Source organism: Phodopus roborovskii, unplaced genomic scaffold (assembly GCF_943737965.1).
Source record: "Phodopus roborovskii unplaced genomic scaffold, PHOROB, whole genome shotgun sequence".
NCBI classification, from domain to species: domain Eukaryota; kingdom Metazoa; phylum Chordata; class Mammalia; order Rodentia; family Cricetidae; genus Phodopus; species Phodopus roborovskii.
Window position 1 is genome coordinate 2544813 of NW_026126619.1, and position 25981 is coordinate 2570793.

The following is a 25981-nucleotide window of genomic DNA, read 5'->3' on the forward strand; positions in this document are numbered from 1 at the left end:
AATATTTTTTGAATAATCTGGAATTGTAAAAAGATTAAAACAGTGAACACCTCATATAAAGTTTTTTTTTTTTTTAAATAAACAAAAGACTTGTAAGGCAAAGATATGTCCAGACAAAAAAATGACCATGAGACAGAAAACCTACAAAAAAAAAATGAATTCATTTTGTGTTGACTATGTTGTATGTTCTTTATAATGAAGTTTTAATGATTTAAAAAGATTAGATTACAACTTTATAATTTAATGACTACTCTACTAAACAATTCTCATGTTATTTTATTATTGGCATAAGTATATGGGTTTTCCCATATCACACTTAGTTATATGCTTGTCATCATAAAAATATGTTCAATAGCAGATATATATATACATATATATATTACATGTATGAATAAACAGATACATAAACTCATCAATACTACTTTGAAATATAATAACACACTTTTTTATTCAATGAGCTTAGCTAGTTTATTTTTGGTTTTGAAACAGAAGTTTATGTATACATTTAATATAAGTTGGGTTGGAGAAAGTTATAATAAAGACAATGGTACCTCCTTCTATTTTATGAAATTATGGAACAAATTACATACTCTGGAGTTCACCTGACAGGCTCAGATCCAAATAGCTTCTCCATGTGAATGTAAGTAAACCAATTACCAGCTTTTTCTCAATTCTTCTACCTGTGGAGTGGGGAGCATAGCACCAGCCTCAGTGGGTTGTTGTAAAGACAAAAATAACTCTTATTTATAGAGCCCTGAAGCCATCCCAACACAGAGAAACTACCGTAAATGCCGGCTTTATTGTTCCCGTTAACACTTTGGTTAAACCAGTAGAGTCCTCCAGAAATCACCTATTCTGATTCCTTATATGCAGTCTAAATTCTGGGCATTGCACTTTTTATAGTAGGTAGCTGACATATACTGTGGATGTTTTTGCCACAGTGGCGGCTGGCAGAATAAATCAAGTCACACCAAACTGGCAGCTAACTTTTTACTGTTCTGTGAAATCAAAATTTGTCTCAAAGGAAAATAAAATTAATCAATGTCTGAATATGGTGGAAAGTGAATGGTAGGCGATTACTTTCTAGACGTTTAATACATGGTTCAAAATTTTAAAAGCCATGAACTCTCTGATAAAATCAGATTGCTGAAAGGTACAAATCATTTGGAAATATTCGCGTCTTTGACACAGCAAGGGCCTCCACCTCTTCTTTGGCTTGCTTGTCCACTGAGGTTTGTCTATGAAATGACACAGAAACTGCTGGGTTGGAAATGACTGGGCCAGAGCACATTTTCCCGCTTTGTGTGTGTTCCTTTTTCACTATTGAATGGATGCATGATTCCAAATTAGCTATGGGCCCTAATATATTAAAAATTCCAGGTGGGATTTTCAAGAATGTGCGGTTGGGAAATTTATTGAGCTATTAATTTGTATTCGGTTCTCACCACATTTTCCCTGCCCACGTTTCCATGAGGTATCCGGGGTCTTTTTTTGCCCCTTTCTTTTGCCCACGGTAAGGCTGTGTTTGTAGGCCTTAAAATAGTAATTGCTTTCAGATTCTTTTCCTCGCTTGGGAGTTTTCAAAACTAGATTTCAGGGATCCGAAGTAGAGAAAGAGCTTTTTGACGGAGATGAGGTAAAGAGGGAGGGTCAGACAGCCCTTGATTTTGAGAATAGTAGAGACCTGTTTTGTGTGCTGGCACCATGGCATGATTCAATAGGACTGGAGCTGTGGTTACACCTGGGGAGATCAGACCTACCACATGAAATGATGGACATGGAAAAGACTACCAGTGCCACATTGGGAGTAAAAGCAACAAAGGAGATTAACCTCAAGTTCCAATGAGGCTTTTATCAGCAGCTACCTTCTTGGTAGACTGGGGGATACAGGGTTGCCTTCAAATTGCTAGATTGTTACACAAGGATGGTAGCGATGGATCGCAAAGTCAGTGTGTGGGTGTGTGTGGGGGTGTATGTGTGTATCTGTGTATATGTGTGCATATGCATATGCATGTGTGATATTTCTTGGTCATCTAAATTCATGGTCAATACCTCATAGCTGGTAAATATATATACATACATACATACATACATACATACATACATACGTACATATAATTTTCCATGAGAAGATATATGGCTAACACTTACGTGGAATTACAACTTTATATCTCCAAAATCCCCAGTTCATGCAAGAATGAATGACAGTGCATGTGTTGTTTTTGTAACAAATGTAATAAAGGAGTAGTAATAAAGAAAGAAATTTCTTTAAAGAAAATGACAGGTTTGTTTTCAAAGTCACATGGACAAAAAGCCTCTCTCTCTCTCTCTTTAAGGATCAGAGTCAAAGCTACATCTTTCACTGTTTGCTTATTCCACGATCTAATAACAGGACTCAAATGCTAGACTTTAGCCTCCATCTTTTATCATTAGACAAGTGAAGCCTATTCTTCAGAAAACACTGTGTGTCAACGCTGTATCCTAAGTAACAAATCATTATGATTCCCTTCGACCGACATTCATCGAAGGAATGCTAATCATAATTAATGTGCATGTAATGTGTAATTTCATAGGAGTGAGGCTACAAATTAGCATTAATTACATGAGTCCTCCTTCTTTTGTCTTTTTGAAATGCCTAGCAATTCCCTTTAAGCCCCCCGCTTTCAAAAGACCCATTATCCATCCTCATACTTTTCAAGGTGAATCAGATATACAATGGAGCTTTCAATCAGTCCAGCACAAAGGGAAATAAAATTGTTTATCCTAATCCTTGCATCCATTTAGAGAGAAGCTATGGAGTTTGTTTTTGTTTTTTGTTTTGGTAAAGATTTGGTGATAGTGGCAGATGGAGAGAAAAACGCAGAGATATAGATAAAGAAAGGCAGAAAGAGACAGAGTTTTCATATGAGTTTATGTACTTGGTCCTATTGGTCCTTATGCACATATGTGCAACCAGAGGCTGGTGTTAAATGTTCCTAAAGTACTGTGACACTCACCTTATGAGATAGCATCTATGTGTCCCTGAGCTTCAAGCTCATCTCTTAGGGCAGATTGGCAGGCCATTGAGATCCAGGGATCTGTGTATCTCTGCCTTGCCTGTACTGAAAAAAAGAGAAACAAGCCTCCACATCCCTTTATTTTTTTTATTTTGTATTTTTTATATTTGTTTATTTATTTATTAGTGTGGATTCTAGGAATCCAAACTCAGGTCCCAGTACATGCACAGCAAGCATTTTAGTTACTGAGCCATCCCTCCAACACCCAGGAAGAGAAATTTTTAATTCTGAATTAAAAAATAAATAAATAAAAACCAACAATGCTTAATTGAGGAATGAGAAAAAGGCACTTGGTCTTCTTGAAGCATATTCCTCTTTGCTGAAAGTCTGTCTGGGGAAAATTTATCACTTGGCCACTCTGGTGCCCAGAATGTATTGTTGTAATACAAACTGACTCTATGGGCATTATTGAAAATTACTATGTTTCCTTGTTTCCTTTCAGAAAAAAGATTTGTGAGGAGTTTAAATGTGTAAGTGAATGGTACAAAAGCAGCTGTTTCCTGCTGCTTTCTGGTTCTGGAACAGAGCACACCACAGGTCACAGTGACTGTGACACTTCCCTCAGATGATTTCAGTGGTTTCTTGCATGCAAAGGCATGGTCTGCCGCATCAGTAACGCAGGCATACTGTCAACATGCAGACATACAGGCATGCTGTCAACATGCATTACCATGTCCACGATCTGTCTTCCTGACAGAATCAGAATCTTTTGATTTGCATGGACTGAACCTAAAATAAATGAGTGGAATATTCCCTAAGGCATATAATCAATTGCATCTGTTGCAACCCTGGTATTTCCTTTACCCTGTTTATACCATTACTACCTCTACTGAAGCAGCGTTTCCGTTAAGTATTTCCATGAATAAGTCCTGGCACTGGCTTCCAGTGCCATTGCTCCACTACAAACACTTCCAACCTCAAAGGACCACAGAAGGGCCGGTATTGCTGTGGTACTGTATTGATTGTGATAAATGTTCTGAGGGACGGAGGGAGAGAGAGAGAGAGAGAGAGAGAGAGAGAGAGAGAGAGAGAGAGAGAGAGAGAGAGAGAGAGAGAATATGCATTTCTCATTGCATTTCTCAATTATGTTTGTGCTTGGAGAAATAACAGCAAAGCATTGCGGGGACAAAAACATCTGTTAACAATGCTGAAGTTATCTTGATGTTCTGTAAAAGTAATGCAGAAATAAATTACTGGGCATTTCTGAACAGCATTCTCTGAAGTCTGTAAAAAAAAATTAGAAGCATTTGACTTTGTGGTAGTAAGATTAGGAAATATCAGACCAAAAAATGTGTTTTGCATTTTGAAACAACATATGGTGGGATCAGATTATATCTGGGCCACAAGATGTATTTTTAGGAAGTAGGACATAAAGTCAGTTCACCTAGCTGAGACGCTCTATTCATCTAGGCCTCTTTTACCAAACTTAGGTATCCAACTAGATAAAAACATGGGACAGGCTAATATCATTTTACTTTAAACATTGAAAGAAAAAATGTTATTCCATAAAAACTATCCAATGCAAATTAAGCCTACAAACTTTTAACATTTCCCTGAATATATGTTTTAATGTAAAGCCAGTATTACACAGTATTACATATATTATTACATGTTTTGGTATGTGTAATGATTCATAAAAAAATCATGGTTTCACAAAGAAAGTTTTTTTTTTTCTCATCAAATGAGTCGTTATTCAAATCAATACAAGACTTCCCTAGTAAAATGAAAGAAGCCTGGTAATGAAATGATTCCATTTTGTATAATCTAACAATCCTTTTTATTAAACTTTACATATAAATGATGTTTTTCTTTTCATGTTGGAAAATATATTAGAGTTGTATAGTTCTATGGACTCTTAAATATATCAAGTAGCTCATGCTAAATTTAAACTGATTTAGCAAATGCTTACTAAGAAAATATGAAAGTTGTTAGAGCATTTCTAAAATTAAAGGATATTTTTTCTAGTTCAAACGTGTGAAATTTTATTCCTAGTTTACATATAGTGAACTCAACAGCATGTTTTCATAAATTTCTATAAGTAGGCAAAAATGTAAGTTCTTTAAATCAATCTGATTTCGATTTATCTATTATTATTAAAATCTTGTGCTACAACCATGTAAAAGTGACATGGGTATATCAAACATCATTCAAGGGAATGTTTTTATTAAAAATAAACATTCCTGTTTTTCAGTTCCTTCTTTATCTTCTCACTTCCTTACCACAAATACAATTGAACAGAAGCAACTATAGTTACAAAATGTTCTTATTAAACAATAGGAGATTAGAACTCTTAAAAAGGAGAAATTAAATAAATTTGGATATAGACATGTGATATATTAGTGATTAGTGATTTTTATTATATTTTCCTTTTTTGGGGGGGTTCAAGACAGGGGACAGGGTTTCTCTGTATTTCTTTGGAGCCTGTCCTGGAACTTGCTCTGTAGACCAGGCTGGCCTTGAACTCACAGAGATCCACCTGCCTCTGCCTCCCGAGTGCTGGGATTAAAGGCATGTGCCACCACCCGGCATATTAGTGGTTCTTCATGCAGTAGACATTCTAATTTATTTTTTTTTTGTCTGCTGTCACATGACTTAAGCACTATGACAGTGAAACTGTCCTACAAAATTCACTCACCTTCACTTTATACCCAAAGGTGACATAGTGTCCCTGGTGTTTCTCTGAGTCTTATGTTTCCAAAGAGTTGCAAAAGTAACAAAGACCCCTAATCCAAACAAAGAGCAAATAGCATAGCTCAAAAACAAATGCAACGGCAAGGAACCAGCAACCAGCTCAAAAACAAATAGAAGGCAAGGGATCAGCAACCATGGGAGTGAGAAAGTACTTAAGAGTCCAGATTACTGTTTATGATTTCCTCCTATGGGGATCAAGAGAAGGAAGAATTTGATTACTAAAGAGTATCACATGGGCAATTATCTGTTTTGGTTAATATATTAAGACAATCATTTTCTGCTATATATGTTCCTTCCAATGATGCATCAGATTGCTCATGTGCAAGCCCAATTATGAGAAGCATGAGATGTTGAGCTCAAGTTCATTTGAAGGACACAGTTTGCCTTATTGATCATGCTCACTGTTCTTAACAGTGGTACCAGGAATATATTTAAATAGAAAGTGTCTAAACCTGATCGTTATTAGGGATGGAGAAATGGGTGTACAGGTAGTACACAAAGCCAGGCGCAGAATAGGAGCAAACAAGGTTTTGGGATTGCTAAGTGCATTGTAGAGCAAGGGTTTACATAGTACATGGAGGTGAAGGTTTCCAAACGCATCACTACAAATAGGGTCCCAAGCTAATGGAATTTCTATACTTGTCTTCTTTCATAGAGTTACATACAGTGAGCTGAAGACATGGAGACAGGGTGCGATGGTGTAAATGAAGATGGCACAGGAAGTGATGCTATTGGGAAGTGTACACTTATTGGAGTAGACGCGGTGTTCTTGGAGGAAGCATGTTGTAGGTGTGTGTGGCTGGGGGGGGGGGGGGCTTTGAGGTTTCAGATGGTCAAGCCAGCCCCAGTGGCTCTCTCTCTTCCTGCACCTGTCCATCTAGATGTAGAATTCATCACTACCTCTCCAGCATCATGTCTGCTTTCATGCTGCTCAACTTCCTGCCCTAGCTCTGATGATAATGGACTAAACCTCTGAACTATAAGCCAACCCCAGTTAAAGGTTTTCCTATATGACTTGCTGTGCTCATTGTGTCTCTTCACAGCAACAGAAACTCTAAGACACAGGATGAGGAAGTGCATCCAACAATATGGTACTCCTGGCAAAATTAATAGGCAAGCAAGCTTTAGCTTAATTCAAAACTCTCAAGGGTGTTTATGTGTTCATCACATTAAAAACTTAAATGTCTACAATAATCTCTACTATCCTACAGGACCCGAGCTCTAAAATTTTCTAACTTTATAATCCACACATTTTCTTGCTTATGTTCCTCCAGCCCTAGTGCAATCCTAGAAGTTATATGTAATCCCAAAACAGGGTACCTCTTTGTTGTAGATAACCCTGTAGTTCCAACCCTGTTCTTCTCAATGTCTTTGCTGGAGATATTTTCCAGTGAGACCACTTACTGCCAATGAGTACCCTGTTTCCACCCGGAAGAATAACTACCCCATGTGTTTAATTATTTCTAATATGTGATACATTTTCTAATGTATTTTTTATTTTGTTACCTGGCTCCCATACTGAAATGTAAGTTCTGTAAGAATGGAGATTTGAAGTAGGGAAGTTGTTGGGTTACGATTAAACATTTGTATACCTAGCTCCACACTAGAAATAGAGAAAAGAAGAAAAGAATATTATAAGAAATCTTGAATTTGAAGGACTACCAAGACAAGACAAAACTTGAGAATCAGAAACATTTCCTCTTCTTGCTTATAGCGAAACCTCTTCTGTTCCTTGAAGCCCAAGTAGCTTCTATTTTAAATTGCTATATACTAAAAATGCAATGACAAAGACTGGTGATGGGGGTTATCCTTCTGTATGCTGTTAACATGTACTTCTCTTATTGGTTGATGAATGAAACACTGATTGGCCAGTAGCCAGGCAGGACGTATAGGCGGGGTGACCAGACTAGGAGAACCCTGGCAAGAAGAAGGCAGAGAAGAACTGCCAGAGAGATGCCATTAGCAACTGGGAAATTAGGATGCCCAGGCATTATCTGCTAAGCCAAGACCATGTGGCGACACAAAGATTGATACTTATTGGTTAATAATTAAAAGAGAGATAGCCAATAAGAAGCCCGAGCCATCAGTCAAAGAGTTTATAATTAATATACGCCTCTGTGTGTTTATGTGGGACCAAAGGGCTGTGGGACCTGGCATAAAAGAAACTCCATCTACCGAATGGACTTTAAAAGTCTATGAAATGAAATCTGCTCTTTATTCTCTAACTTATGGAAAATGGGTCACCCTAGAGAGTCCTCCCAGCCACTGAAGAGCAAGTTACAAAAAGGTTGGCTTCTCTTTGTATTTATCCTTCTCTCATGTTATTATTGCTGCTGGCCATTGTCCCAGCTGCAGTTTGCCCTCTCCCTCACCTCCCCTAAAACGTCTGCCAGGAATTAAGTTACACACAGCAAGTTTACACCAAAAGATAAGGCATAAGCAGCCATTCTTCCATTCAAAGATACTGTGTGAGTCACTCCTGTTGCTGAAGACATCACATACTTGACTCATAAAACACGGGGCAGTCAAGCTCATATTTGCTAGGAAGCTTCATCTGTATGGGCTAGGTTTCACAATGCTGGAAGGTGTTCTGCACACTACCAGGAAGAAAAATAAATCCTTGCTCTTATTCAGATATGAACTCTATGAACTACCACAACTGGCAGCCTGGTAAAAACATGTTCCCTGGTACAATAGTTGTATGAATGAAAGTAATCAGTTGCTTTGTTGATTGGATTTAAGTCTGCTATACACACACACACACACACACACACACACACACACACACACACACACATCTGGCAACAATATCAGGCCAAGAGCCCATGGCTCTATGGGAGAACATACTTCCTGTCATTCTGCTAAAAGGGTATATTATTAAACTATTAATAACTGATCAGCAAACCCATAGACTGGTGCATCGCTCAGCCCTCATCAGAGGAGCTTCTTTTTGCAACACAAGGAGATTAACACAGAGACCCAAAGCACAATAAGAGACAGCAGAATTATAAGGTCTGAATGGGACACCTATATCATAATGCTCTCCTCCTGAGACTCAGGGATCTCTCATTGCAGAAATGCAGATGGAGTGTACAAGAACCAAAGTCATTAGAAAACTTCAGAGAGAGAGAGAGAGAGAGAGAGAGAATGTTTTCTGCATACAGCAATGTAGTAGCACATATGAATTCACAAAAATTGACACAACATACAAAAACCTACACAAATTAAATCCAGACCACATCCCAGCATAGAGACGGGGTATCTTTGATACCCTTATCAAAGATAGTACTGGCAACTTTCTGGCAGAAGAAAAGTCAGTTTTCTTTAGGGAATACTCATAAATTGGGCCGTAAAGCATCTGTCATCCCAGTGGTCCTACATGAAGATGGGAGGTGGAAATGAGAAACTCTGTGAAGTGTGCTTGCTCTTCTATCTAGCCTACTTCAGGCAGTGGGGTAAAAAAATCAAAGTAACCCAAACAAGGCGGAAGTCAGTGACTGACAGCCAAGGTTGGTCTCTGGTCTCTACATGTGCCCGATGACACACACATGAATGCCCACACACATACATACATGTAAATACACAAATAAATAAAAATAAATGAATAAAACCCATCTCCTAAAGCCCCACCTAGGAAAAAAGATAAAACAGAACTTTTAGGGACACAACCTAGAAATATGAGTTTTCACTATGTCCTACAGGTAAGCAGTAATAGACAGGGTCTAAGCAGCTGTTTCTTGGGCCCCACTGGAAAAAAAAAATCACTATTGAAAAGAATAACTGTTTTTTACCTCAGAACATATATATATATATATATATATATATATATATATATATATATATATATATAGAGAGAGAGAGAGAGAGAGAACAAAAAAGAATATGTTTTTTAAATTAAGAATTAGTGTCAGCCAGTCTGTAAGCTAAATGTCTTCCCATTAATGGTCCCTTATTTTGTATACCATCATCAGAATCCCTGTTCTCTCCCTTCCTCTTCATCCTTGCTCCCTCCTCCCATAGCCCCTTCTTTTCTGTTTCTGACCCTCTATTCCCCCCCCCCCTTTTTTTTTGTTGCCAATCCTCCTGTTTCTGAGTTTCTTACTCAAGGATCATCTTCAGAATCTATAGCTAGAAGTAAAGTTTAATCTCATAGAAATCTAAACTGTCTGTGTTAAAGTTGATGGTACTAAAATTCATGTTCATGTGCCAAAACTGAAATACATTGTTTGCATTTTCAAATGGAGCTTATGTCTACTCAACAGATGTTCATTTATAGAGTTTTTGCCAACTTTAGATTCAAGATTTAGTTGTAAGACTTCTATCTTATTTTAAAAAAGGGGGGACTCTTTTTTTTAAAAAGAAGTTTCTCCTTTAATTGAAATAGAATCACATCCCTTCCCCCTCCCTTTTCTTCTCCCTTCCATCCTCCCTTCCCTTAAACCCTTCTAACTACCCTTCCTTGAACCCATTTTATGTCCTACTCCACCCTAGAGTGCATAGCCTATGTTTCTGTGATTAGCATTGTTATGTGTGCATACACACACACACACACAGAGAGAGAGAGAGAGAGAGAGAGAGAGAGAGAGAGAATAAAATATAACTACCTAGTAATAGTAACAGCCCATTTGAGGGGTCCATGATCACACTTTACTTATATTCCCTGAGACCCAGGATCCCATCCCCCTAAGCCTTTCGTTCCTGTGTCTCCAGACTTACTCTTTGTCCTGCTGCAGCCTGCCTACAAAACTCACGTCCTATCTCCGTTTCCTAGAGACCCCACCCTTGGTGCAGAACTAGCTCAGCTCTTTCCCACCAACCCTTTCATCCTTCACTTCTAACTCAAGTATTTTGTGTCAACTTCCTGTCTACAGAAAAAACAAAATAAAAAACAAAAACAAAAAAAAAACAAAAAACTTTTTGTTAGGACATCCCTAATGGCCACCCTGGGCTGGGACTCAGATCTCAGACCATTGGCTCATTGATGAAGGAGAAAAGGAAGAAGCCAGCCAGTAGACAAGATGTTGATACCCTGGCAGTATGCTATCCCCACTGGAATTCAGGCAGTTGCTTAGCTCAACTACCCTGCATTGTGAGGCTATGTCATACGTTACATGGTTGCCTGTGGAATCTGTACGCATGTGCAAGCTTCCCCTCTTCAGCAAGCATCTCCGTTTCCTTTCTTTCCATTTCCTCTCCTGGTCGGCTGACACCAATCCCTCCCTTTGCTCCCTATCCAATAAATTCCACGTGGGTTTTGTTGAGTTTTGTGGTTCTTGTTTCATTGCCCCGAGCTGAAGCACACAACAACACAAGAGAAGTAAGAAGTAACATAAGACATGCAGAAAGCAAGAAAAAAAAAAAAAAAGGCTCCAAGTCAAAATGAAGATAAAGAGAAGAAACAGGTCAATTTAAGTTAAAAGAGCTGGCTGGCAAACAGCCAAGCTATGACCAAGCATTCAAAGTTAACAATAAAATCTCTGTGAATCTCTGTGTCATGAGTTGGGAGCTGGTTGGTGGTCCAAAAGAAAAAGCCTGGTATGAGGAGTGGAGAGGTCTCAGAGCCAGAGTGGATGGGTGACTTCAAACAAAGTGTCTTCCAGATTGAAGGGTACCGATGCACATATTAACTGATTGAGACTACAGCAGTGTGCAGAAAGCCTGCACTGGTCCAAGGCAGACAGCACAGAGAAGGGGAGGTAGACACAATGCCACATCCCTAACCAAGAAGCGATCTGCCACTGTAACCTGGAGTCCCACCAGATTATTTTTTAATTAATTTTTAATATATATGTGTGTGTGTGTGTGTGTGTGTGTGTGTGTGTGTTTCCTGCATGTATCTCTTGTGTGAGGGTTCAAATCTTAAACTTACAGGCAATTGTGAGCTGCCATATGGGTGCTGGGAACTGAACCTAGAAGAGCAGTCAGTGCTCTTAACCACTGAGTCAACTCTCCAGCCCCTGTGCCCTCCACTGGATTCTTTAAGGGTATTTCAGAGTATTCCCCATGGCCAATTCAAAATAACCCAAGGGTATTTTGTGTATGTGTGTGTGTGTGTGTGTGTGTGTGTGTGTGTGTGTGTGTGTGTGGAGTTATTGTCTAATTTTGCTTTATTTTGGCAATTTTTTTTGTCTTATTTGTATTTTGCTTGTTTGTTTTGATTTCTACTTTTGTGGAGTTCTTGTGTGTATATGCACCTGCATTTGCTGTTTTGTTTATTTTTTTAAGAAAGAGAGAAAACACAGAAGTTGGGTGGATAAGGCAGAGGGAGGATCTGGTAGGAATTAGGGGAGGGAAAATCATGATCAAAATATATTGTAAGGAAAAAATTCAAAGTTAAACATATAGCTGGTGGGTTTTTTTTTTTTTTTGTTTGTTTGTTTGTTTTTTGTTTGATTGATTTTTGTTTTGTTCGTTTGTTTTGTTTCTCGTTTCTAATAATGACCACAAAGCATTAGCTCTAGGCTGAGAGCCCCTTCCATGAGATCTAAAAGGACACTTTGGAACACAGGTCTCTTGAGAAATAATATCCTCAGACTATCCCATTCCGACTCCCAGGAAAATGAGAAACCTTTGCTCTCTCGAAATGTTAGTTCCTGTTATCAGATGGGTTGTTTGTTTAAAAGGCTGTCCCACGAAAAGAGCATCGTGTGCCCCCTCTGCTTCTGTTTACTCCTTTACAGAGATGCTACAAGAAGGAATGCATTGTGAGTAGTAATGCGGTTTCTTATTTTTAAGAGTTTTACGAGACTAGTCTGTCCAATCTTGACCAATTTTCTCCACTGTCGGTAACAGATTTTGTCTGTTTCTCTTTTTCTTTCCTCTTCGGTCTTCGCTTTTGTCGATATTCTTGAAAGCAGTTAGAGCCACTTCCTTCTTGACTGAGTCAGGGCTCTTAAGTGTTTCCCAAACATTAAGGAAGTTGGAAACAATATTCCGCCTTAGTGTGACTATTCTCCGCTAAACTTCTCACAAGAGATTAAGCTTTGTTCCGGACTCTGCAGGCCTGTAATGATGTTTCTTTTCTCTCAGCTCATAGTAGGTACAGTCTATAGTTGCTCTAAGATTGAAGCACTTTATCAGACAAAAATGGCATATTTCTACCACTTCTACTGAGACACAGAGAAAGTTAGCTTCAAGGGTATTAAAGGAAGGTGTTCTACAAAATTGATTCTGAGCTGGTCTTAGTGGTTCACAGCCTTTATTCCCAGCAATCCTGGAGAGTTCCAGATACAGACAGATCTCTGCTTTGAGGCCAGCCTGGACAGCATAGCAAGTTCTAGACCAGCTAGGGCTATATTGTAAGACCCTTTTTCAAAAAAACCTACTGCTTGATTTGTAGTTTCTAACTTGTGACAATATGACGTAGCCTGATGTTATAAAATATAAATGTTACCATAAAACATAAGTGTGGGCCCCTAATTTAAAAACACACATACTTGAAAATAGAAATAGCATTGCATTGAAATGTCTTGATTTCAATTAAATATGAAAAGGGGATTATAGAGAGAAGGGATGTATTTATGGCCAAGGATCCCTTGACAATAACAACAGACAATAGTCACAAAATTATGGTAAAAGGACAGAGTCTAAGTTTAACATTTCCTCAAAGTAGCTATGCCATCTACTAGAGTCAACTAGTAGCCTCGACTAGAGTCATCTAGCTGTGTCAACTAGAGTCTCACCTACTCTCTCTGGACTTCCCTCCCTATCTTTAATAGGAGTTGATTACATTAAAAATAAAAAAAATTAAACTTCTTAACAAGTTGAAGACACTCTCATTCTACATTAATCAGGGAAAGGTTTTTATAGCTAGAGTTATCTATCGAGTGGCTTATAAAAAGAAAGGGCTATTCCCATAAGCAAGCAAGGGAAATAAAAGAATTTACCAGTCTACCCAGAACTACATCGGGAGATTAATGCCTAAGCCAAGTGACTAAAGTTGCATTACACTGATTCAATTTAATATATATGTGTATGTATACATACATATATATTCTAGTATCTAAATGAAAGAGAATTTTAGTTGATTAACCATAATTCAAAGAGCTTACAGACTTCAAACAATTCTTACAAATCAATTTATGTATTTCAAGTACACCATCCCAGCATATGGATTACATTTTGAACAAGAATAAACAGGTCAAATATTAAGTCAGTAAAAGCTTGAGACAGAGAGAGAGAAAAAAAGAGAGAGAGAGAGAGAAAAATGTAAGATTGAACTTGCCCTCAGTTGTCTATAATTGAATTATCTCCAAATGTGGAAAGATTTTTCCTGTCTCCTATATATAATACAAAACTCACCAAATACTGAATTTTTCTGTCTATTTCTTGTTACTATTATTAAAATATTGCAGTGGAAAAAGACTTCATGTGTAATAAAATTTAAAACGCTATTTCCTAGCTGCTCTATGGCGTTCCACTACATTTATTTATTTATTTATTTATTTATTTATTTATTTATTTATTTGTGTGGACATCAAGGGTCACAGCATATGTAAAAATCAGAGGACAACCTGTGGCGGTCAGTTTTTTCCTTCTGCCATGTGTATCCTGAAGAGGGAACTCAGGGAGCAATCACCTTTACATTTGATTCATATCCCTTGCTCTTTTTAATTTATTTGAAAAACATTCCTTATACACTTTTAGGTTCCTAGGGACTTCAGAATCTTCACAGTTTGCACTCTTTAATTTGTAAATGGAAACAAAACCACACTCAGGTAGAGGAAATTGTTATCTAAATCAAACACATGAGGATCACTGAGCCTCCTTGAACCCTGATCCAATTTCACTGCCCCAAGGCTCTACAAATAAGACAGCCAAAAAAAAAAAAAAAAAAAAAAAAAAAAAACATGAGATTCATTGTCAAATCTGTACAAAAGATGCTGCATACCTAATCTCTCTCAAATACTTAAATACCTCAGCAAAATAAAAGAGCATCTCACTGTACATGCTGTGTGTAGTGATCTCCAGACACAAATGAACTGCTCTATCACTGGTAGTAAAAAGCTCGACAGAAGACCCATGTCAAACCTGAGATGATGCCAGTGACTTCCACATGCCAGTGTTTACTCTGCACGGTGAGTAGATTCTGTGATTTGCTTCCAACAAATAAAATATGTCAAAGGCAACTGTCATCCTTAAAGTTTCTGTTACTGAGAAAAAAAAAAATCCCATGACAAAAAGCAACTTAAAGAGGAAAGAGCTGATTTCATTATAACACTCAGGGTCACTCCTCATCACTGAGGGAGGTCACGGCAGGAGGTCAAGGCAGGAGTCTGAAGGCAGGAACTGAAGCACATGCCAGGTAGGAATGCTTGCTGCTCATGGGCTTGCAGCTCATGGCTTGCTCAGTCTGTTTTCTTATAGCACCCAGCAGCGGCACTGGCTCTGTCCAGTGATCTAGGCCATCCCATATCAATCATTAATTAATCATTTCATTTTCTTTATAAAATGCCCTACAGACTTGTCTATAAACTAACCTTGTTGTTTTTCAGCTGATAGTCCCCCTTCCCAAATGACTCCAACTAGTGTCAAGATGATAACCAACACAGAAATGGCATGCTTCTTTTATAATTATACATCAGTGTTATTGGATTTCATGTCCATGATGAATATGCACAAAGGCGGGGAGAGGGAGGGGAAAAAGGGAGAGAGAGAGAGAGAGAGAGAGAGAGAGAGAGAACCTTAGTAGATGTAGATGACTTACTAGAAGAACAAAGTTGGGTGGGAAGGGAAAGGAGTCTGAAATAGGAAGATGAATATTATCCAAATTCATTGAATGAAGTTCTAAGAGAATTAAGGAAGGTATCAAGGCAGGGCAATAAGTTACGACCATTACCCACACACAGACAGCAAATGGGAATGAGGAACACTGCAGAGCAGGGTGCATGACTCTTCACTGCTGCTAGGAAAAACTGCCCTGTCAGTCAGCAACACTGTTTTGAAACCTGCAAGATTTATAACACATAAAAGGTAAATGGATGAATACTGAGAAGTAAAAGTGAACGCTGGTCCAGATCCTGTGACAGGCTGTGCCATTTGCCAAGCACAATTTACACCTTCCTTCCACATTCCTCTCTACTATAGACTCTGCTGTTTCTGCCTACCTGCAGCCTATAAATATGCTTCTGCTAATTGGAGGCACTTGGGGAGACATTTGAAAAAATATATATGAGATGACAGCCTTCATCCTGGTGCTAGTTCTAGAAAGAAAGGCTCCGGAGACCTGGGCAGTACAAAGTACAACGGCAACACTTTCCTGATCCCTGCATTACACACATCGCAATGTGTTCCTGGAATCAAAAGCTCCAGTGTGAGAGCTACAAATCCAGCCTCCCAGGACTTCCAAGAATTTTGTAAATATAGCATTACTTCAGCATATTATTCTGTAAGCACATGATTATAGACTTTTCCTCTTGAAGCGTCTAGGCTGTCCCAAGCATAGAAAGTGAATAAACTGCTCTTAATATGATAAATAACATCTAAAAAATAATAACTGTAAAAATGTCCCTAATCCTATAACAAATAACTACAAATGCCAACCACTCTCGATTCCATTCACTATCATGCCACTAAATCTTCTAGCTAGCACAAGAGGATAATGAAAAGAATAAAGGACATATGCATCAGAATGGAAGACATAATCTATTATTCTCAGATGAGATGCTGAGACATCAACATGATCTACAGATTTAGAAAGTGAATGCATCAAGGCTACTGGGCAATAGATCAATATGCAGTAATCTACTGTAACTTGTATTTGCTAACAATAAAGTAGTGTTTACATATCGATGCATCTTTACAACAGCGGGGGGAAATCATAAAAGACAGAAGGTCAGGGAGATGTCGAATTTTCAGGACAGTGGAACGAAACAGGAAATTGTTATGTTAAAACAAAATAGACCAGATTTAAGCATGGCATTTTCTCATATGAGGACATAGGTTTGAACATATAAATACCTGAGGACTTTGCATGAGGAGGAGATCCTAAGGGATGGGATAAAAAGGAAAATGGAATTCATGTGACTTAAAAGTGAGGAGGAGAACAATGAGAGGACAGAGATAGGAAAGGACTATTAGAGATAAAGATGACTAAGACTAAGGGTATATGAAAGTGCCCAAACTAAAACCCCAAGTAACGACTAGAAGAAGCGTATACTCGGAGCTTTTCACAGCAAGGAGGTTAGCCACTGTCACTGTGGCTGACAGAGGATCCAGTAATGACAGAGCTTTACAATGGAAGCAAGGGCCTCACCCAGAAAAGATACAGGGTTTGAAATGTCTGCACCAAGAAGATTGATGTGAGAAAACCAGAGCCTAGGAGTTGGAATGGTTAGGGAGACACATATTAGACTTCTTCAAATACTGGAAATGAGAAAGACGTTCATAAAAATTAAAAAAGCATTTAGGTGTTTATGCAAAATCCAACATTATGAAAGACTGTTTCCTATAGTGATTGTGATTTGACTTCCTAGACACATTTCTCTAAAGCCTGTGAGAGTTACATTCGTATGTGGGACTGACCATGCCATCATCCATTGATGTAGATCACGTTTCTACATTTACCCTAGTTGAGCTTCTGCCCTCCCGAGTTGTTCTTATCACCCATTGTGTTGGGTTGTCCTTTGACCCAATTAAAATGTAGACTATAACCCTACACGACTGTCCGTTGTCAGAAACAAGCACATTTCTGGCTCTTTTTTTCTAGACATGCCACTGCTCAACCATTTCTATACTCCTCCTATGTATAGCAGGGTCCTGGAAGGTTTCTGTCAGACATGCTGGACTCCAGTCTTCTCAACAAAACTTCCCCGGGTCGGGTTAACTATGAAGAGATAAGTCTACATGCTAGCTCTGGCTCCCCAAGTCCCCTGTCACTTCCCCTGATTTTTCTACCTTGTTTGTTCTATCCAGTTTGGCACTAGAAACAGAAAATGCCTTTTCTTTCCAAATGCACACCCAGTTGCTTTTTGCTTTTTCCCCCCTGATTCTTTTACTAGTTTTCAACGGTAAAAGCGAAGAGGTTATACTCTCAGCAGCCTCTTCCTCTAGTCTAAGGTTTGTAGAATGTATTTGAAGCTCTGTGCTTGTATTCTGGAATTTGAACTAGGCTAACAAGCACTTATTCCAGTAGATAATAGCATCTCTATTCAGTTCCATGCCTTGGCTCTCGGTGAGGTCCTTTCCTGGAGATTCCTAGTAATCGTCTTAAAGGATCAACCATGAAGACCTTAATTCGTCACTGGCTTTCCAGTTCTCCTATCTGAAAGGAGTGAACAGAGAGCATCAGGGACTCATTATGCATGAATGGCAGGCGGCCATGGCAGACTGCTGCCTGAGCAAGGGAAATTGGGTTAGTAAAATATTTGAAAGAATAAAATCTTTCTCCTCTTGCACTTGACTTTCAAACTATCCCACTCACAAATATAGTGACCACCTTTTCGTTATGATGACCAAGGCCCAATGAATTGGATGAAAATGACACCATTTACAGCTAGCAAAGGAAAGACAAATAAAACTGGAATTCTTTAACAAAGAGAATTTATCATAGGGGTACATTATAATAAAAGGGTATACATTCCAGACATTTCTTAAAATGGGTTGACAGTGACTTTCATGAATTAAATATTTAATATTATTTGTTTAATTATATAGTAATATACGTGTTAAATAAGGTATAATTGACAGGGACAATCAATTCCCACAGTGCTGTTCTAGCTTTTAGACTGTGGTAGAAATTGGACTTCTAACACCTGTAATTTGTTATGTTCAACATTGTGGTGGAACTTTTTGAGAAGTATTAAGACTGTTTCAGAAGAAGAGACAGAAAGAATATAAAACAGGAAGTTTGCAGTAAGATTTTGTCTCCTAGAAGTGTCAGAGAGGCCACACTAGTGAAGGCTCACCAACATGGCTGCCTAAACAAGACCTGAGCAATGATACCACTGGAAATGCTGAACTGGAAGGGAAAACTCTAAGGGCCTCAAGCCTAGTCAAAGCCACAAGCAGCTGTAGAATGTGGAAAGCAGTAGAAATGGTGTTTTCCAAGGAAAAGATCCTCAATTGGTTATCCAATGCAAAGTGGACAACTCTGAGATCATAAATGAAGTAATTCTCAAAAGAAATTCTCAAAAGAAAAATAAAACTTGCTTTTGGGAAAAAATATAAAAATAAACATTTCAAAAGGCAAAAATAAAGGTTTATTTGTAAAAAAAAAAAACTAATTATAAATATGAATGCTAGTATAACAGACCTGACAAACTGTGATTTAATGAAGTTTGCTTGAATTTACAGAAACAAGAACTAGATAAAGCAAACAAATTTATCATGAATATCTAATCTCAAGATGCATGTTTTCTGACTGGAGAAAAAAGTATGTATTAAGCCAGCTCTAGATAGTGGCTAGCACTATTGTTGATGGTTATGTGTTAGGTACTATCTTAACTTACTTAATCATTGTAATAAATTTACAAAGTAGTAGGTAATAGTATTAGTTCTTAAGTCCAACTTAAGCACTAAAAATATAAAGAATGTACTAATTAAGGTTACACAGTCAATGGCCAAATTCGGATGCAAAAATCACAATTTTATTAAGTTAATGTACTGTCTTGACTTCTGACATGAAAGTGTTAATTCAGGTGTCTGCCACAAGAGAGCTGATGAAAATTATCTCTAACACCCTGCCTTGTATAATTGTTGTGGATAACATTCTCCTGGGAGGATCAGACTCACCGGGTTCCCTCTCACACTGGATTCTAGTATCTCTAAACTTTGTTTTGCTTCTAAATTAAAGAGGTTGCAAAACTGAGCCCACTCTAACAGAAAGACTTATCTTGAATTCTTACAGCTCACCCATGTTTAAGACCAATCTCAGGTACTGCTCAATTCATGCTTTCTGAAGTGGAGATCTGATTATAAAAATTACCTCCACTGAGTCTTGTATATAGTACAAAACAACATCATGGAAGTTATTAATGTATAATGAGCAAATAATACACTAGGCATCTACTCTTGGCCTTGCCAGAAAGATCTATGCCTTAAGATGGATTTATATTACTGAGAGGAGATAATAATCAAATAAATGAAAGGAAAATATTCTAGCGTGAGCAGGATTTTGCAAAAAGATACTGCAAAAGGCTGTAGTTTGTAGTGAACTATCCACTCCGCCTGTTCCTGTTGCAGTGACAACGCCCCAAAAGTTGCGGTCATGATGGGGAAAGCTAGATCTGGGGTCCTGGATCACAGCTCGCTCTTGCTTCCTGGTCGGGTTGCAGGGAGCATCCAGGTGGCATCCATGGAGCGGGAACCCCCGGCGGTCATCTGTTTCATGTGTAAGTGAATTTTCCCCCAATAAACCTCACTCAACCTAAACTGAGTCCCAGTGAATCTTATTTCCCACGAGTTAGTAGTTCAGATGGAAAATTGAGCCATCTGGTAAACACTCCCTTGGTAGATGGCATTTTGATTGCGACTCAAGGAAAAGGAGCTGAATGAATCACATGAAGCAGGCAGGGCAACTATATACAATCTCTGATATTCTCAGAACTGTTAAGGCTAATGTGGCACTAAGTGTAGGACCAGGAGATGCAGGTCTACCCCAAGGTCACACAAGTGAACGTACGGGCAGCTGAAGCACGCAGTCTGCAAGCCGCTCAGAAGTTTGGCTTGCATTCAGAGCTGCATCAGCAAGGGTTCACAGAACCACTAGATGTGACATAGAAAGGGGATCTTAATGCAATTGTGGGAGCTGGTTGAGCAGTTTGACTGTTGCTTCTATGCCTGGCTCTGGTCCTGTGATCATCGGGCAGGCATTTGAAAGAAAAACATGGGCACAAAATACGGGTGAAAAGGAGAAAAGCTGGGATGGGCAAGGGCAAGGAGCGATGAGCTAGGAACCGCAGGGAAAGCTGAGCAAAAGCAAGCCACCACAAAAGTATAATGGGAAGACAATGAATTGTTTAGAGCCCTGAGATCACAAAATCTGACGCCCCCCCCACCTTCAGAATCATTACCATGACTCTTTTGATTGAAGCAAAGTAAACTAGGGACACAATTCAAAACCAGAAGCAGAAAAAGCCAGTTAGGAATCTACTGGAGCCAGTGGTATTCTGGTAGAGACTTAACAATTTACTTGGGGAAGGGAAGAAAAGACTTTTGCATTTGCTTGTTTTGATGGCACAAAACCTCTCCCCATGGCTTCCACAGGTTCGGTGACCGAGTTTTAGCAAACAGTTTACAAAATTTCAGAAATTTAAAAGTCCATATGTACAAGCTGACACCAACCAGCTCCAGCACACGAGTTTGTCCAAGGGGGTTGGGGAGAGGGAGGGTAAAGGAATGGAAGGAAAAAATCACTATTAAAATCATTTGAGAGTAGAATTGAAGGGAAAAAAAAAACCCTTCTTTTGATTTGAATGAGGGGGGCATAAAGAGTGGCATTTTTACTTATACATTGGCAAGTAGCTGTGTCACTGACTGGAAAAAACTAAAATTATATTCTAGACATGATGACTTGTAATACAAAAATACAACAAATCAATTATAATTTTTTAAAAGGCACTAAACTTTCCTCAGAATGAGAAATGATAAACAATAACACAGCCCATATAGATGTCAGTTGTCCTGTGGTATAATCTCAGGCATGGTATCACTCACCTCCATACACAGAGATCGAGAAGACCGTATGTTTCAGGGGTCTCACTCGATTCACATCAGACTATGGGTGTCACAAAGGAGGAAGTGAAATGTAAAAGGGAAACGAGGCTCCATGGAAACAAGGAGGAAGACACCATGAAGGTGGTAGTAAAAAGTCAAGTGGGATTAGTATTGCCGTGGTCTAGCAACATGGCAGACACAAGCAAACTTGGAGGCTATTTTAGATTTATGAAGGTAAACACTCTACGAAGATGAGAATAGAATGTAAAGAATACAACATAAATTGTGCATGGGTAGTTTTTCTTTATCAGCAACAAGGCATGTTTGACAAGTGAATTAAGGCCTCAATACTTAGAAGTCAAAAGTTAAAATACATGCTAATGGTGGGGGTGGGGAGCTGTTGGGGAGATGGCTCAATAGGTAAAGTGCTGAACTTGCAAGACTGAGGACCTGAATTTGAGCCAGGTGTGGTGGTACACGCTAAAACACTAACCTTGTGAAAACGGGTATAGGCAGATCCGCAGAGCTTTCTCATGAGCCAATCTAATCAGCTGACAAGCTCTGGGATTTCAGAGAGACCTTGTCTCAAAAAAAAAAAAAAAAAAAAAAAAAAAAAAAAAAAACAAAACAAGGTAGGAATAACGGAGGAAGATGCGCTACATCAACCTCTGGCTTCCATATATACCTATGCCTACAAGCCTGCATACACAACACTAAAACACGCGCACACACACACACACACACACACACACACAAAAAAAAAAAAACTAAGGACATTTTTGATTTTTCAACTCAAGCCCTGACCTAAAAGCAGATAATGGGAGCTCCTGATGTTTCATCTTTCAGGCCTTTTAGGCAGCACCCTCATTGGCTCCAACCAGCTGGAAATGAGTTTCTGGTATTTGTGAGGCACAGCCACCATTATACTCAATATTGGTTCCCTTATGTGTCCCTCAGCATCTCTTTTCCTTTAGTATGAGATGCTTTTCCTGGGAGGTTTTTTTTTTTTTTTTTTCCCTCAGCAATCTTGCAAACAGATCCTTCCTGTACAGTTGAAGCAGAACTTCTAAATATTGTGAGTTAAGTTAGCTTTGACTAGAAGAGAACCTCCCACTAGAGAAGGAAATGTAATGAAGTGTGTCTTATTATGCTCAGACATTGCACATTGATTAGAATGTGGAGTGGGAGGGGAAAAAAAGCTAATAGTGATGGACACAGCTGAGGTTTGCATTTCTGGTTATCTGCCATTACTTTTAACACAGTAAAATCTATTCAATGTTCCAGAGAACAATTAACAATCCACAGGTTTGGATATAGCAACCTCAGCTTTTTCCATGAGAAAATATTTTGCTAGACTTCATACCCATGTAGCACCATTCCTTTGAAGAACATAGAGCTCACAACAAAACAAGTAAATGCCAAGTTATTTTCATCAATAGGGATGCCCCTATTTTAGTATGGGAAGGTTCACACACACACACACAAAAACAAGGTAAACCATAAAATTAGTTCTAGGAACACAGGAAAACATAGATATAATAGTAAACATCTCTCTTCGTGAAATGTTAGCATCATTATGTTTTAGTGTTTGTTACCTTTTAAAACAATTAGTTTTAACAATTTTATTAAATTAGAAATTGTCAACTATTACATTTCTGGAAGCTATAAAAAATATGTCTAAGAGAAGAGGAAAAATCATATTCCTGTAGGATCTAGGTATCTCTTGTCCTCTATTAGCTTTGTTGGGTTGATTACTGTGTTGTTTCTCACAAAGAGAATCTTATTGGGGATTGTTAGGACAGACATGGTATTTTATGTATAAATCATTTCTTGCTGAGGGTCAACCTCATTCTTTCAAGAAGAATTGTGGATGTTTGTAAAGTCAACAGAAGAATCGATCATTTCAATCCCTTATAGTATTCTTCTTTTGGTTAGGGTTTCTATTACTATGAGGAGACACCATAACCACAGCTACTCCTATGAAGGAAAACATTTAATTGGTGCTGGATTAAAGTTTCAGAGGTTTAGTCCACTATCATCATGGTGGGACACAGCAACATGTAGGCAGACATGGTGCTAGAGAAGGAGCTGGGAGTTCTAAATCTGCAGGCAACAGGAAGTTAACTGAGACACTGGGTGTGGCTTGAATATATATGAGAGATCTCAAAGCTCACCTCCACAGTGACACACTTCCTCCAACAAGACCACACAACCATCCAATAAAGACACAACTCCTAATAATGCCATTTTCTTTCAAACCACCACATTCTACTCACTGGCCCCCTAAGGCTTGTTTCCATATCATAATGCAAAAATACATCCAATCCAACTTTAAGTCCATATACTCTGCCACAGTCTCAACAGTGTTACAAAGTCCAAGTTCAAAGTCTCTTTGGAGATTCATGCAATCTCTTAACTATACAATCAAATTAAAGAAAAAATACTTCAATGGCACAGGATATACATGACCATTCCAAAATGTAAGCAAGGGAGAAAAACAAGGAAATACTGTTCCAAGCAAGACAAGAAAATCAGCTGCACGAACTCCAAACTCTGCATCTCTATGTCCAATGCTGAAATGCTCTTCAGATCTCCAGCTCCTTTCAGCTTTGTTGACTGCAACATACTTCTTTCTCTTCCGCTATTTCCACTTCCTGTTACCAGCTTTCTTTGACAGGTATCCCATGACTCTGGCATCTCTAACATCTTGGGGTCTCCACGGCAAATCTAGGCTTCTTCTTCACAGCTTCACACAATGGCATCTCTGGGCCCCTATTCAGGGACACCCCTAACACATGCCTGGCCTCAGCAGCATTCCTTAACTGTGGAAGGAGACTCCATAATTCCTTTCTCTCCTTGACTCTAAAGCCAGAACCATGTGTCTGAAGTTTGCAAGTTTTGCTGTTTGCTGCGGATGGACCACGGCTCCCGTGTTCCATTGCATATTCACCAGTTTTCTGTTTTTGGCAGTTTCCTTCACTGCCTAAGTTTGCTGCTCTGGAACTTGCTCTGTAGAGCAGGCTGTCTTCAAACTCAGAGACCTGCCACCCCATCCTTCCTGAGTGCTGGGATGAAAGGTATGCACCACCGCAACCAGCTCTAAGCTTTTCTTTAATTCCTTTCCACCAGATGGAAACTTAGCTGGGTGGGATCTTGCCCTGAGGTAACCATCCGCTTTATCCCATTTCTTAATCTTTTTTTTTTTTTTATCTCCTTCGACAGAGAACTTTGTTCCATTCCACTTCCTGCTTCTCCCCTCTCCCTCAAATTTTACCTTCTGTAATTTACCCTTCTCAGCTTGCTCTTTTTCCTTATAAATCTTCATTAGAGTTATCACTAATAACCACATGACAGACTACATCTATACTACATAGTGTTGAAATTTCCTTTGCCATTGAAACTAATCCAACTGTCTTCCCTTTAGCCTTGGGTAGACTCTTTGGACAAGGGCAAAAGGAAGCTACATTCTTCATTAAACTATCACAAGAACAATCTCTAGGCCACATATTAATATTTTTCTCCTCTGAAACCTCATATTCCAGCCCACCATGAATCAAATCATTCTCAGCACAATTCCCTTCCATGCTCTTACTAGTATGGCTCATTAAGCAGTGCTTAAAGAATCCCACTACATTCCACTACTTCTGTTAGAGTTTCTGTTGCTAGGAAGAGTCTTCATGACCATGGCAACTCTTATAAAAGAAACATTTAATTGGATGACTTACTGTTTCTGAGGATTAGTCTATTATCATCATAGCGGGGCTTGGGTGGCATGCAGGCAGACATGGTGCTATAAAAAGGCTGAGTTCTACATTCCGTAGGCACCAAGAGGTGAACTGAGACACTGGGTATGGCCTGAGCATATATGAGACCTCAAAACCTGCCCCCCACAGTGACACACTTCCTCCAGAAAGGCCACACCCACTTCTAATATTGCCACTCCTTCTGGGGATGATCGTCTTTGAAACCACCATAATTCCTATCTGCCCTTAAGAATACCAGACACAAATAATTCACTGATTTCCAAGCTTAGCAGTGAATATAGGTAGCTTTGACAAAGTAGTTTTCAACACATTGAGCATAAAATTGTAAGTATTGCAAATCAGTTAGGTACCTTCTTTTGGTATCTTGCCACTGGATAATTTTTTTTTAGAAATGTTTACTATACTACTTTAAGTATTTAACCAATTCTGTTTTATAACCTTATAATGACACCTTAAGTTGAAAGTTTCAGTGGCATGCTGCTAGCAAGCAAGAGTTAAAAGCTCTATTCAGGTCTTCTGGTTGCTGTATATGTTTTTTTTCACTAATATTCATGATGTATTTAGTCCTTGGAAAATCACTCTTATTTCTTCCCTCCTCTCTCTCTCTCTCTCTCTCTCTCTCTCTCTCTCTCTCTATCTATCTATCTATCTATCTCTGTATCCCTTTATTTCTCTCTACCTCTTTCTCTACTCCCTTTCTCCCACTCTATAATATACAACATACACATTAAATATGGATATAATAAATTAATAAGCACATAAGTAGTGATCCTCTGTACTAAATGCATTATGAATTTAAGAAAAAAAACATATGTG